The 15,887-nt window shown below is 40.4% G+C and overlaps 1 protein-coding gene across 1 annotated transcript in view; it reads left to right on the top strand.

The window, feature by feature from the left end:
• The window catches only part of LOC132226787 (A disintegrin and metallopeptidase domain 3-like), a 125,350-nt gene that overhangs the window by 46,694 nt on the left and 62,769 nt on the right, over positions 1-15,887 (top strand). The gene's annotated exons all lie outside the window — the stretch shown is intronic.

Below are 15,887 nucleotides of genomic sequence, written 5' to 3'. Positions count from 1 at the left end.
GATGGTTTATTTTGATGTACAGAAGCTTTTTGTTTTAATGTAGTCCCATTTGTTTATTTTCTCCATAGTTTCCATTGTCCTAGGAGCTGTATCAGTAAAAATATTTCTACAACATATGTCTGCTATTTTGCTGCCTATGGATTCTTCTAAGATTTTTATGGTTTCTTGTCTTACATTTAAGTCCTTTATACATTTTGAGTTTATTTTTGTGAATGGTGTTAGTGGTGATCTAGTTTCATTTTTTTTGCATGTATCTGTCCAATTTTCTCAACACCATTTATTGAAGAGACTGTATTGTCTCCATCATATGCTCTTGTGTCCTTTGTCAAATATTAATTGAGCATAATGGCTTCGGTCAATCTCTGAGTTCTCTGTTCTGTTCCATTTGTCTATATGCCTGTTCTTGTGCCAGTACCAGGCAGTTTGGAGAACTGTGCCTTTTTAATATAACATGATATCTGGTATTGTGATCCCTCCAAATTTGTTCTTCTTTCTCAGGATAGCTGTAGCTATTTGGGGTCTTTTTATATTCCATATAATTTTTTTGGAGCATTTGTTCTAGATCTGTGAAGTATGCCATTGGTATTTTAATGGGGATTGAATTGAATCTATAGATTGCTTTGGGTAGTATGGACATTTTAATGATGTTGATTGTACTGATTCATGAGTATGGTATATTCTTCCATTTGTCTATGTCTTCTTCTATCTCTTTTTTCAGTGTCTTATAGTTTTCTGAGTACAGATCTTTTACCTGTTTAGTTAAGTTTATTACTAGGTATCTTAATTTTTTTTTTGTAACGATAAATGAGGTTGTGTTTGTAGTTTCTCCTTCTGTGCTTCATTGTTAGTGTATAAAAAAGCGATAGATTTCTGAATGTTAATTTTATATCCTGCTACATTGCCTAATTCATTTATTAAGTCTAATAGTTATTTATGGTGTTTTTGTGGTTTTCTATGTACAATATCATGTCGTCTGCAAATAATGATAATTTTACTTATTCTTTTCTAATTTTGATGCCTTTTATTCCTTCTTTTTTTAAAATATATATTTTTATTGACTTCATAGAGGAAAGGAAAGGGAGAGAGAGATAGAACATCAATGAAGGGAATCATTGATCAGCTACCTCTTGCACTCCCCCTACTGGGAATCAAGCTTGCAACCCAGGCATGTGTCCTTGACCAGAGTCAAACACAGGATCCTTCAGCCTACAGACCAACACTCTATCCACTGAGCCAAACCTACTAGGGCTATTCCTTCTTCTTGTCTGATTGCTATGGCTAGCACTTCCAGTACTATATTGAACAGAAGTGGCAAAAGTGGACATCCCTGTCTTGTTCCTGTTCTTAGGGGAAATTGTTTTAGTTTTTGCCCATTGAGTGTGGTGTTGGCCATATGTTTGTCATGTAAGGCTTTTATTATGTTGAGGTATGATTCCTCTATTCCCACTTTTCTGAGAGTTTTATTAAGAAAGGGTGTTGGATTTTTGTCAAATGCTTTTTCTACATCAGTTGATATGATTATGTGATTTTTGTCTTCAATTTGTTTATGTGATGTATCACCTTTATTGATTTTCAGATATTGTAACAGCCTTTCATCACCAGAATAAATCTCACTTGGTCGTGGTGTATAATTTTTCTAATGTAATGCTGGATACAATTTGCTAAAATTTTGTTGAGGATGTTAGCAGCTATGTTCATTGGAGATATTATCCTATAATTCTCTTTATTTGTAGTGTCTTTATCTGATTTTGGGATTAGGGTAATGCTGGCTTCATAAAAAGAGCTTGGAAGTGTTTCTTCCTCTTGAATTTTTTTGGAATAGTCTGAGGAGGATAGGTTTTAGTTCTTCTTTGAATGTTTGGTAAAACTCTCCTGTGAAGCCATCCAGACTAGGGCTTTTGTTTGCTGGAAGTTTTTTTTTTATGACTGCTTCAATTTCTTCAGTAGTTATATGCCTATTTAGGTGTTTTGATGTTTCCTGATTGAGTTTTGAAATATTGTATTTTTCTAGAAATATGTCCATTTTGTATAGGTTGTCCATTTTGTTGGTGTAGAGTTGTTTGTAGAATTTTTTTACAATCCTTTGTGTGTCTGTGGGGTCAGTTGTTACTTCACCTCTTTCATTTCTGATTTTGTTAATTTGGGTCCTCTCTCTTTGGTTCTTGGTGAGCCTGGATATAGGTTCATCAATCTTGTTTATCCTTTCAAAGAACCAGCCCTTGGTTTCATTGATCTTTTGTACTGTTTTGTTTTGTTTGGTCTCTATGTCATTTATTTCTGCTCTAATCTTTATTATTTCCTTCCTTCTGCTGGGCCTGTTGCTCTCTTTCTAATACTTTAAGTTGCAGGGTTAGATAATTTATTACCAGTTTTACTTGTTTTTTAAGGTAGGCCTGTAGAGCTATGAACTGCCTACTCAAGGCTGCTTTCACTTGTCCCATAGATTTTGGATTGTTGTGTTTTCATTGTCATTTGTTTCTAGAATGCTTTTATTTTTTCTTTGATTTCTTTGGTAACCCAATCATTAATTAATAGCATGCTATTTAGCCTCCATGTGCTTGATTTTTTAAAATTGTGTTTATTTTAGTTGATTTCTAATTTTGTGCCATTGTGATCTCAGAAGATGCTTGTTATGATTGCTACCTTCTTGAATTTGAAGAGAATTAGCCTGTGTCCCAATATTTGGTCTATCTTTGAAAATGTCCCATATGCATCTGAGAAGAATGTGTAATCTGTTGCTTAGGGATGAAATGTTCTGAAAATGTCAATTAATTCCATCTGATGTAGTGAGTCATATAACATTGTTGTTTCTTTGATGACTACTTGTTTAGGGATTTATCCAGTGGTGTCAATGGGGTATTAAAGTCCCCTACTATGATTGTATTGCTGTTGGTCTCTCCCTTGACATCTTCCAGAAGCTTTTTTTAATGTATTTGTGTGCTTCTGTGTTGTATGCATATACAGTGGGGCCTTGACTCACGAGTGTCCAGACTACCGAGTTTTTTGAGATACCAGCTGTCTCTCGACTGATTTTTTGCATTGAGTTGTTAGAGTAATTTACGTTAACGAGTTCCTTAATGAGCTGCTTAACGAGCTCGGTCTCAGAACGAACTAAACTCGTAAGTCAAGGCCCCACTGTATGTTTACCAGTTATATCCTCATGTTGAATTGCTACCTGTAGTATTATGAAGTGGCCCTCCTTTTCTCTTCATGGCCTTCTTATGGTCTATCTCATGGGGCCTAGTCTATTTTGTCACATATAAGTATTGCTACCTCTATTTTTTCTCATTTTCATTTGCCTGAAAAATGTTTTTCCCATTCCTTCACTATCAGTCTGTGTGAGTCCTTTGTTGTGAAGTCGGTCTCTTGTATACAGTGGATATATGGGTCATGTTTTCTTATCTGCTCAGCTACCCTATGTCTTTTTTTTTTTTGAGCATTTAGTTCATTTAAATTTAAGGTTATTATTGATAGGTACTTGTTTATAGCCATTTTTATTCTTTATTCTTGTGTTCCTTCTTCCCTATTTATTTCTTCTTTTTAGAGAAGTCCCTTTAGCATTTCTTGCATTGCTGGCTTTGTGTTAATAAGCTCCTTTAGTCTTTCTTTTTGTCTCTGAAGCTCCTGATTAGAGCTTCAATTTTGAATGATAGTCTTGCTGGGTATAGTATTCTTGGATTCAGTCCCTTGCTTGCATTACATTATATATTTCATTCCATTCCCTTCTGGCCTGATCTGTTTTTGTTGAGAAATCAGTTGATTGTCTAATGGAAGACCCATGTAGGTATCTTTCTGTCTTTCTCTGGCAGCCTTTAAGTTTCTTACTTTGTTTTCGATGTTGCCAATTTAATTATGATGTGTCTTGGTGTGGGTCTTCTTGAGTTCATCTTGTTCGGGACTCTGTGTGATTCTTGGACTTGTGTGGCCTTTTTCTTCCCAACCTCAGGGACATTTTCTGTCATTATTTCTTCAAACAGGTTTTCTATTCCTTGCTCACTTTCCTCACATTCTGACACCCCTATTATGCTAATGTTGTTTTATTTTGTGTTGTCCCAGAGCTCCCTGAGGAGTTTCTCCTGCTTTTTAAGGTTTTTTCTTTTTTTTTTCCTGTTGCTACTCTGCTTGGGTGTTTTTATCTACCTTGTCTTCTAACTTGCAGATGCGTTCCTCAGCTTCTTCTAGTCTATTGTTGAAGCCTTCCATTGTGTTCTTTATTGGAGCTATGTCATTCTTCATTTTCTCTTGATTCCTTTTCATGTTGGTGACATTCTTAGTCATCTCCTTATAAATTCCATTGAATTATGTGTATTTGTCACCCAGATGTTTGAGCATCCTTATTACCATTACCCTGAATTATTTCTCTGACAAGTTACTTGCCTCCATTTCATTTCATTCCTCTTCTGGTGATTCCTATTTTTCTTACTTTTGGGAATTGTATTTTTGTCTCCCCATTTTTTGCTGTAATGTTTTAATTGTTTCTATGTCTTAGGCCCAACTGCTTTGCTACTCAGTTTCTTTTGTGGGTGGTGCTATGTAGTTGGTGATTTTGGGGACTCAGTGGTGCAGTCTCTCAGATCTCCTGAGCTTTGTGATGTAGTGGATCCCCCTACTTGAGCTATTTGTGTTCTCTTGATGTGGTTGGGTCTTGAATGTTAGTTTCTCATTTGTGCATAAAGTCTCATCACGAATTGTCTGGCAATGTGATTCATCCCTGGCCTTGTTATACAAGTTGTTGTGGATGTGATAATGACTCCAGCTCTTATGGAAAGGGTTGCCTGATGTCTCACTGGTATGTGCTCACTGTGATATCCTGGAGTCCACAGCCTGGGATGAAAGGGTCTTGGGGCCTGAACCTCAGGTACTGTGACTTTGGCCAATGTTCTGTGAGTCTTGCTGGGGTATCGTCACTCTCCACTCACTACAAGTGTCCTGGATCCTGTGACGGTGGGAGGCAGCTGTAGTCTGCGGTTTTGGCAGTGGGACTCTGACCAGAGTGATTTCCCTCTGTTAATCACGAGGGTGTCCAGAAGCCAGAAGCTGGGGAACGGGAATCTCAGAGTCTGTGGCTGAAACAGCATGACCTTGTCCAGGGAGTCGAGTCCTCCATAACTCACCAAGTTGTCCAGAAGCAGGCAGCAGGAGGGGGAAGTTGCAGATCCTGCTGAGGGAGCCATGTGCCCTTGGTTGGAGAGGCACGTGCCCAGTGGCAGCTCACAGAGGGGACCAGGAGCTGTCTGCCGGGGCTGTGGGCTCATGGATCACATGCTGGAGCAGCGCTATTGTGGCGTCCTGATGCCAGCTGCCAGGGAGGGTAAAGTCAGAGTTTCTTTTTCAGGAAGTGCCTTTTGGGAGCATTTAGATTTATATTGTTGTTCTTACATGGGAATAATACTATATGGCCCAAAACTAGGACCATAAGCATTCAAATTATCCTATACCACAACCACCCCCATGAAGTTGTTAAAATTAAATCTAGAAAGCTTACTTTCCTCTCTCGAGTTACTATATGCCTTCTTATTGTTCCAATAACAACAGAAGGCATTTTCAATGCAAATATCATCATACAAAGAAAACCTCCAAAGATATTTTTAATAATATTCCCCTTTTGTGTTCAATTTCTCTGTCTTAAATTTTAAAGTATGACTCCATAAACAGTATATTGATAGGTATTTTTTTCTATTCTATCAGATAATTCTTGTCTTTTCGTCAGAAGTTTTAGTTGGTTTATGTCTATCAAAAGTTCCAATTAGTGTTCTATTTTTTCCATCAATTATTTGCTACTTTTTTTCAACATTGCTATACTAGGATCAGTGGGTTATTTTAGCATTTGTTAGCTCTTATGTTCTTTTTTTCTGCTATATCCCTCATTCCAGTGGTTTCTCTAAAGGTTCTAAATAAAATTCCTTACTTATTATGATCTAGAATTAATGTTATATCCTCCATATATGATGCAACAGCTCATAACAGTAACATTCCATTAAAAATCTTTGTGATGCTATACTATGTTTTATTCCTCCATGTGTTATGTACCCCAAAATAAAGTTTTTAAATTAAAATTTCAATTTTTGCATAAAGAATTTAAGGAAAGTAGAAAAGGAGTTCAGTTTTTATCATTTCCAAAGCTCTTTATATATGTATATTTTTTGTAGATCTATGCTTCTAATATTTCTATTTAGCGTGTTGCATTCTCTTCATCTTTTGTTCATCTAAGTTAGCTTTATTTCATCTGTACTTTTAAATATTTTAACAAATTATTTGAAAGTATTTTGAAACTTTCAAAGAAGTTTTAAGAATTCGAATGATACAAAGAACACAACTATATTCTCTTTACCTAGATTTATAAATATTGTATCTTATTATTACTTGTGCTTTCTTCATTTGAAAGTTAGTTGTAAATTGTATCATGGAGCTTTTCTTTTCTAGTGTGAATTTATGTAGAAGAAGATTATTAGCTTATATAACCACAATCAAGTTATCCATCTAAGGAAAAATAAAATTGTCAAAATAACTTTTATCAAGTCTAATATAACTTTACTGCATTGTGGTGGATAATATAATATATGTGCTACTATGTTTTATATCCTAAGAACTATTTTTTGTCCTAATATGAGTCAAGAGATATAAACCTTTCATGTATATTTGAAAAATATACATATTCCATTGGTGAATATAAGCTTTTATATATGTATATTATTTCAAAATTGCTTGAGTTTTCCAATTACAGTTAACTGCTGGGGCTTACCAGCAGACACTGAGCGAAGGATGAATGATTACTCTGACACATGTTTCTGTGAAAGAGAGGGCTAATGGACTGCTTGGCTATAGGAACCAAACAGCCCCATTCGCCTGTCTCCTCAGGCTTTTATTGTAACAACAGCTTGAACTAAAATCAACTATTAGATACTCTCAGTAGGGTAAGCATCCTTGAGAAGACATATGCGTAGTCCTCTAAGCAAGGACGTTTTGAAGTCTAAATATTAAGATTCCAATAAAACACCCGGGGGCTCAGACTTGTTTGGAAAAGTCAAGGCAGGGTCTGCTGCCTTCGGCAAGGGCCCCTAGAAGCCTTTGACCTTTTGGAGATTCCTCTTTACACACTTTCCAAACAAGTTCTGTGCTTCCCCACAGTTAACCTACAGTTTAACCTATTTTCCACCATGTTCTGTGCTCTGCTGCCTGCTGTCGACACCCACCATGTTCCGTGTGTGGCCTCTGGTGGTCAGTGCATGTCATAGTGACCGGTTGTTTGGTTGTTCGGTTGTTCCGCTGTTCGGTCTATTTACATATTAGTGTTTTATATATATAGATTATGAACTGTATTTCTGCTGGTGTACAACATAGTGATTAGTCATTTATGTAACTTGCTAAGCAATCTCCTCAATAAATCTATTATCCATGTGAACCATACATAATTATTACAATACTAGGGGCCCAGTGCATGAATTCGTGCACCTTGAAAGGAACTATGATGCTGGGGTCCAACCCCAGCAGGTCCAGGGGAACCCAAAGGTGTGGACGGAGTCGGTTAAGAAGGAATGACACGGAGACAGCGTTCAGTTGATCAGCAGCCTAGCCAGGATCTCTAGCCAGGATCTCCAGCGAAGTTCTGGTCTGGATCTCCAGCGAAGTTCTGGTCTGGATCTCCAGCGAAGTTCTGGTTAGGATCTCCAGCCAGGTTCTGTGTCCATGTTCTCTTGCTAGGTTCTCCAGGTTCTCCAGCCAGGTTCTGTAGCCATGTTCCCTCGCTAGGTTCTCCTGCCAGGTTCTGTCCAGGTTCTCCAGCCAGGTTCAGTCACCAGGTTCTAGTCAGGTTCTCTTGCCAATTTCTGTAGTCAGGTTCAGTCCAGGATCTTTTGCCATGTTCTCTCGCTAGGTTCTGTCTCTAGGTTCTGTGGCCAGTTTCTGTCCAGGATCTTTTGCCATGTTCTCTCCAGCGAAGTTCTTGACTCTAGAGAACGTTCTGTGTAGGTTCTGTGCCTAGGTTCTGTCTCTCTTGGTTCTGTCTTCTAAGTTCTGTGTGTCTCTGTCTTGTTACATCTGTATTTATACCAGTTGATTCAATCCTATCAATCTCTATTACAAAGGTTAGGGCGTTTCTTATCTCCATTCCAGGCAGTAAAGATTATGTAGCTTAAGCATGATTGTTCATAGTTAAAGTGATTAATTACCCGCCTGGCACTTAGTTGAGGGGTTTTATTCCCTCCCTAACTTCAGGGGAAAATCCCTACCTGGGGAAACAACCTTTCTCAGAGAGGAGACCTTGGTTAAAACACATAGTGCCAAGAAGGTGAGCAAACATTTTAAGAACAGTATGCCATATATGCTAGGTCCTATGAAACAGCAAGGATGGACCGGCTCCCAGCACTATGAGCCGTGAGGGTGTGGTGGGCACAGGGACATCCTCCATGCCCCTGCCCAACCCCTCCTGCCATGGCCTCTGGTCCCCTGTCTGCCTGCAGCCCCGCTCCAGCTGCCACCACTTGCATGCACTGATGGTGCAGGTCCCGCTTGCACCTGCTGACAGCACGGAGTGATTGGGGCCAGTGCTGTCAGGAGGCATGAATGGTGGCTGCTGCCCCAATTGCCCATTAAGAGCAGGGAGAGGTGGAGAAGTCCTCCTTGGGGCCAGCACATGCCACTCACAACTGCTGATGGTGCCGAGTGATTGGGACCAGCACTGGGCACCAGCAGCGGGTACAAGCGGCGGCTCTGGTACCAGCTGTGGGTGTGAGCAGGGCCAGCACAAGCAGTGTTGTGTGAGTGACGGCTCTGGCGCCAGCAGCGGGTGTGAGTGAGGCTGGCACGGGCATGAGTGAAAAGTGGGACTGCGGCATGCGGGAGCAACGAATTTTCAGTAACCACCTGAGGCTTGCCCCAATGACAGTGACCGGCGCCCTGCCGTGGTCTGGTGTCCCGCTCACCTGCTCCACCATCCCGCTGTGGCCAATGCCCACCATGTTCCGTGCTCTGCTGCCTGCTGCTGACACCTGCCATGATCTGCATGTGGCCCCTGGTGGTCAGCGCACGTCATAGCAACTGCTTGTTCAGTTGTTCTGCTGTTTGGTCTATTTGCATATTAGGGTTTTATATATATAGGTTATGGACTGTATTTCCTATGTCAACCAATGGTTGTTGGTGCCTATTCAACACCAACCAGAATCCCCAATTTGGGGTGTGGTGAAGATGAAAACTTTATTCAGAGCCAAAGAGGTCACTGGTCATAGAGCACAGCTGTAAAAACAGCACAATGTGAGGCAGGCCTGGGCTAGACAGCTCTGCTCTGCTCCTTGCCAGCCTGCATTGCACTGCACTGGTCTGCTCTCCTGGGCTTTGATATGCTCGGTTCTGTGCCTGTCTGCTCTGGCCTGCTCTGGTCAATTGCAGCAAGGGACTTTATGTTTTTTAGCTCAGCCAGGTAAACACATTCTTCAGTGTTTGGTTGAAGGGGAAAGTGTGCTCCAGGATCCAGAGGGCAGCTGGCTTGTGTAGACAGAAATACATGCTCCTTGTTTCCCGATTATCTCATTCTAGACTCCAATTCCTTGCAGTTTGGCCCAAAAGGCATTGTTCTGATTAGTCGGAATAGAGCTGCTCTGGTTTGTCAGAGTTACACAGCTCTGATTGAATGGGGAAAGCCTCAGTCCTGCCTGTTGAAAGAGGATTCCAGGGACTCCTTTATAAGGACTGGCTCAGATGGCAGAATCACAGTGCATGCTAGTGATTAAGTGCAGGCTTCTCTCTGAAGTGCAGTTTGCATGAGAGGCTCCTGTGTAGAAATGGATGCTACCCTAATTTTTTAATAATTTGATCCCTGTAGCCACCATGAGCCCTTTTTAGTAGGTGTCCTCTTTCTCAAGATTCACAGCTATGCAATACAAATTGACAGGTGTTTTGTTTTTTTTTTTAAACTGGCAAATTGTACATCTTAATCCTACTTCCCATTTTATGCATTCTCCCTTCCCTTCCAACTGTCAACAATCAATTTGTTCTCTGTATCTAGCAGTTTGTTTTTGTTTTGTTGTTTGTTTGTGTATGTATGTATGTATGTATGTATGTATATTACACATGTAAATGAAATCATATGGAATTTTATTTAAATTATTCACTAATTTTTTCTTTTCTTTCTTTATTATTTTTTAATTAAAAATTTCACTGTTTACATTATTGCAGCTGTTCCCCTCTGCAACCCCCTTTTACCTACCTCCTTCTCCCTTGGTCAACAACAAACTATTGTCTCTGTCCATGCAGTATGCATATGCGTTTTTTAGCTAATCCCTTCACCTCCTTTATTCATAGTCACCCCCTCCCCTTGGGCATCTGCCAGTCTCTCTTATACTCTGTAGGTCCATCCATGCTGCAGCAAATGGCAAGATTTTCATTTTTTTATGGCTGAGTAATATTCCATAGCATATATAACACAACCTTAACCATTCATCTATCAGTGGACACATAGGTTGCTTCCATATTCTGGTTTTGTAAATAATGTTGAATTGAACGTAGCTTTTCAAATTATAGTACTGTTTTGGATTTATTTGGATAAATATACCTAGAATTGGAATTGATGGCTCATATGGTAGTTCTAGTTTTTTTTTCCAATTAATTTATTGGGGTAACATCAACACTAATAAAAGAGAAAAATGGTAATTGGCATACGACGATACCCTTTTCATTGGCAAATCAGGGCTATATGCAAATTAACTGCCAACTAAGATTGGCAGTTAACTGTCAACAAGATGGCGGTTAATTTGCATATGTAGGCACAATGCAGGGAGGCGAAAGGGAAAGCAGGAAGAAGCCCCCTGCCACCGACAGTGATCAGAAACCCAGGGGGGAGCTAAGAGCTTTGGGGCAGGGCAAAGGCCGCCTTTGCCCTGCCCCCCAGCCATGATCAGAGAATCAGGCGCCTTTGCCGCCCTGGCCAGTGATAGCAGGAAGTAGGGGTAGAGCCAGCGATGGTAGCTGGGCACAGTCGAAGCTGGCAGTCCCGGGAGCTAGGGGTCCCTTGCCTGGGCCTAAAGCGAAGCCCACGATCACGGGGCTGCTGCCACTGCAGGTCCCCGCGGCCCGGGCCGGTCGCCTAGTGCAGAGGCGTTAGGCCTGGGCAGGGGCGGAAACTGCAACTGCGGGGAGCTGGGGGTCCCCTGCCCAGGCCTGACACCTCTGCCGGAGGCCTCAGGTCTGGTCAAGGGGCTGATCCGGTGATTGGTGATCGGAGGGTGATGAGGATCAACTCCCCTGGCCGAGGCATCAGGCCTGGGCGGAGGGCTGGGGGTCCCCTGCCCAGGCCTGATGCCTGGGCCAGAGGCATCAGGCCTGGGTGGGGGGCGGAGCTGGGGATTGGGGGGATATGAGGGTCCCCTTGCCAGGCCTGAAGCCTGGGTCAGAGGCGTCAGGCTTGGGCGGGGGGTGGAGCAAGCGATCAGAGGGAGATGGGGGTCCCCTGCCCAGGCATGATTCCTGCGCCAGAGGCCTCAGGCCTGGGTGGGGGTCAGAGCCAGTGATCGGGGGGAGATGGGGGTCCCCTCTCCAAGCCTGACACCTCTGGCGGAGGCGTCAGGCCTGGGCAAGGGGCCGATCTGGCGATTGGAGGGTGATGGGGGTCAACGCCTGAGGGCTCCCAGTATGTGAGAGGGGGCAGGCTGGGCTGAGGGACACTCCCCCCCCCCCACACACACACCCAGTGCACGAATTTCGTGCACTGGGCCCCTAGTTGGTTAATAAAATTATATAGGTTTCAAGTGTGCAATTCTATGATAAATTATCTGTATATTGCATTGTGTGCCAGCCACCTAAAGTCAAATCATTTTATCACTATACATTTGACCCCGTTTACTCTATACCCCCTTTCCTGCGGTAACAACCATACTGTTGTTCCTGTCTATGAATTTTTATTTGTTTGCTTTTTTAATTTTTTTGAGGAACTCTCAAATTGTTTTCCATAGTGACTATTGATCTATTGATGATAGTCATTCTGACAGGTGTGAGTTAATATCTCACTATAGTTTTAATTTGCATCTCTCTGATGATTAGTGACATATCTTTTCATGTGCCTGTTGACCTTCTGTATGTCTTCTTTGAAGAAGTCCTATGCCCATTTTTAAGTCTGGCTTTCATTTGTTTGTTTGTTTGTTCATTTGTTTTTGATGTTATAAGTTGTAGGAATTTCTTATATTGTTAGGATATTGACCCTTTATCAGATATATCATTGGCAAATGTCTTCTTACATTTAGAAGGTTGATTTTCATTCTTCGATGGCTTTATTGCTGTGCAAAGCTCTTTAGTTTGATGTAGACCCATTTGTTTATTTATTTTTTTGTTTCCTTTGCTTGAGGGGACATTTCCAAAATTATATTACTCATAGTGAAGTCAAATAGTTTATTGCCTATGTTTTCTTCTAGGAGTTTTAGGTTTGGGGTCTAAAATTTCAGTCTTTAACCATTCTGAGTTTATCCTTGTACCTTTTTGCAACAAGGAAATGATATAGTTTCATTGATTTCATGGGTCTGTCCATTATTTCGAGATCATTTATTGAAGATACTGCCTTTACCCCATTGCATATTCTTGCCTCAGTTGTCATACATTAATTACCCATATAGGTGTGAATTTGTTTCTGGGCTCTCTGTTAAGGTCCATTGATCTATGTGTCATGGAGTACCATGCTGTTTTTATTACAATAGCTGCATAGTATAGTTTAATATCAGGTAACCTGATATTTCCAACTTTGTTCTTTCTTAAGATTACTTTGGCTATTAAGGGTCTTTTTGGTTCCATATATATTTTGGGATTATTCTAGTTCTGTAAAAATGCCATTGGTATTTTGGTAGGAATCTCATTAGATTTTTAGATGCAGTGAGTGGTATGCATATTTTAAGATATCAATTCTTTCTATGGATGAACAGGATATAACCTTCCATTTATCCATATCTTCTTCAATTTCTTTCTTTAATGACATAGTTTTCCAAGTACAGTAGTTTCAACTTCTTGGTAAAATTTAATCCCAAGGTACTTTATTCTTTTAGATTTAATTGTAAATGGGATTGTTTTATTTTTCTTATTTCTCTTTCTGTTAGTTTGTTCTTGGTGTATAAAAATACAAATGATTTCTGAATAATCAATATTGTACTTTGCTACTTTACTGAATTCATTTATTAGTTTTAAACATTTTTGGTTGATTATTTGGGGTTCTCGCTCTATAGTATCATTTCATCTGCAAATAACAGTTTCACTTCTTCCTTTCCAATTTGGATGCCCTTTATTTATCTTTCTTGTCTGCTGTGGCTATGTCTTCCAATACTATATCTACACTAATAAAAGCCGAGGTGGCCCTCGTGCCCAATCACGACGCCCTCACATCATCACAAGATGGCCACCCCCATGTTGTCACAAGATGGCCTCCTCATGTCATCACAAGATGGCCGCCACAAGATGTATGGCAGCTGAGGGCAGTTGGGGGTGACTAGGCCAGCAGGGAAGGGCAGTTGGGGGCAATCGGACCAGCAGGGGAGGGCATGAATTCCATGCACTGGGCTTCTAGTTTATAATAAAAACTGTCAGAAAAGTGGGGATAGACTAAAAAGACCTCATCATAATAAAGGCCATATCTGAAAAACAACTAATATGCTCAACCATGGAAAGCTGAAAGTTGTTTCTTTAAGATCAGTAACAAGACAAAGTTGTCCACTTTCACCCATTTTATTCAACACCATATGCCCGGTGCACAAATTCGTGCATAAGGGTGGGGTCCCTCAGCCTGGCCTGTACTCTCTTCAATCCGGGACCCTTCAGAGGATGTCTGACTGCTGGTTTAGGCCCTATCCCTCTTGAAATCTGGACTGCTGAGTCCTAACGCTCACCTGCCTGCCTGCCTGATTGCCCCTAACCCCTCTACCTGCTTTCCTGATCGCCCCTAACTGCCCTCCCCTGCCAGCCTGATCGCCCCTTACTGCTCCCCCCTGCTGGCCTGATCGCCCCTAACCACCTCTGCCTCGGCCCCTGCCACCATGGCTTTGTCCTGAAGGAAGGCAGGGTGACTAGAAGATATCAGGTCAACCCAGTCTAACTAGCATATTACCCTTTTATTAGTATAGATTTATGTTGGATTTTGTCCAAGGCTTTTCCTTCATTTATTGATATGATGAGAATTTTTTCCTTCATTTTACTTATATGGTGTATCACATTAATTGAACTAGCCTTGCATCCCATGAAAAAATCCCACTTGATCATGGTATATGACCTTTTTAATGTAGCACTGAATTCATTTTGCTACTATTTTGTTGAGGAATTTTACATTGATGTTCTTCAGAGACAGTGACCTGCATTTTTATTATTTTTTGTAATGTCTTTGGTTTTGTTATCAGGTTAATGCTGGCATAGTAAAATGAGTTTGGGAGCCTTCTTCCCTCCTCATTTTTTTGGAATATTTGAGAAGACTAGGTATTCATTATTTAATGTTTGGTAAATTCACCTGTGAAGCCATCTGGTCCAAGTCTTTTGTTTGTTGATAGTTTTTCTTGCTGCTTTGATTTCATTAGCAGTTTGTTGTTGTTATTGTTGTTTTCAGATTTTCTGTTTTTTCCTGATTCATACTTGGAAGATTGTATTTTCCCAGGAATTTGTCTGTTTCTTCCAGGTAGTCCACTTTGTGGCATATAATTGATCATACTATTTTTATATAATCTTTTGCATTTATGTGGTACCAGTTTTCACTTCTCTTTCATTTCCAATATTTTTTATTTGAAACTTCTCTTTTTTGTGATGATTTTGAGTAAATGTCCATCAAATTTGTTTATCTTTTCAAAGATCCTGATCTTGGTTCTATTAATCTTTCCTATTGTTTTTGTTCAGACTATACTTTGTTTATTTTCACTGTGATCTTTATTATTTTCTTCATTTTACTGACTTTGGTTTTTGTTTGTTCTTTTTCTACTTTCTTGAGGTGTAGTTATAGTGTTTACTTGCGATTATGCTTGCTTTGTGAGTTATGCCTCTCTTGCTATAAATTTTCCTCCTAGCACTACTTTGGCTGTGTGCCATAGATTATGGATGATTGTGTTTTTATTTATCTCAAGGTATCTTTTTAATTTTTTATATTATTGTTAATTAATTTCTTGTCCAGTAGCATGATATTTATTCTTTATGTGCTTTTTATTTTTTAGTTTTCTTCTGGTAAGTTATTTTTTTGTTTCATAGAGTTGTGATTGGAGAAGATGCTTGATGTGATTTAAATTTTTAGTTTTTTTTTATATCCACATCAGATGATAAGTTCTTACTGATTTTTGAGAGAGAGAGAAAGAGGGACAGAGAGAGAAAGAGAGAAAGAGAGAGAGACCCATGTAAGAGAGAAATATTGGGCAGTTGCCTCTTATATGCACCCTGACTAGGGATCAAACCTACAATATGAATATGTGCATGTGCACTGATCAGGATATGAGTCCCAAACCCTTTGGTGTCCAGGACAACATTCCTATGAACTGAAAGACACATTCCAGGGCCAGTCTTCTCAAATTTATTGAGACTTATTTCTGGCCTAACATGTGGTTTCTCCTACTAAATTATGCATGTCCACATTAGGCAAAATGTCCTGCAGTTGGTCAAAATGTCCTAAAAGTCTCAACTGAATTCATCTGCTCCTCAGGGCCACCTCCTTAGCTTAGATAACCCTCTCCTTGCATAACTGCCACACTGTTGGTATGGGACCAGCCTGTTCAGAGTTTCTGTTTCTCTTCTCCATTTTGCCAGGGCTTCCTCTTTCTGTCCTGAGTCGTGGGCCTTGTGCTCAGCTGGTCTTCAAGAGGTTCCCTTTGATGTCTGTTCTGTCAGTTAGTTGCAATTTTGATGTCATTGTGGGAAAATGGGCAAAGGTAAGCAAAGCACTTACCTATCCTGCC

The sequence above is a fragment of the Myotis daubentonii genome, chromosome 2, assembly GCF_963259705.1.
Source record: "Myotis daubentonii chromosome 2, mMyoDau2.1, whole genome shotgun sequence".
In the NCBI taxonomy this organism is placed as follows: domain Eukaryota; kingdom Metazoa; phylum Chordata; class Mammalia; order Chiroptera; family Vespertilionidae; genus Myotis; species Myotis daubentonii.
This window is presented reverse-complemented; position numbering and strand designations above follow the sequence as displayed.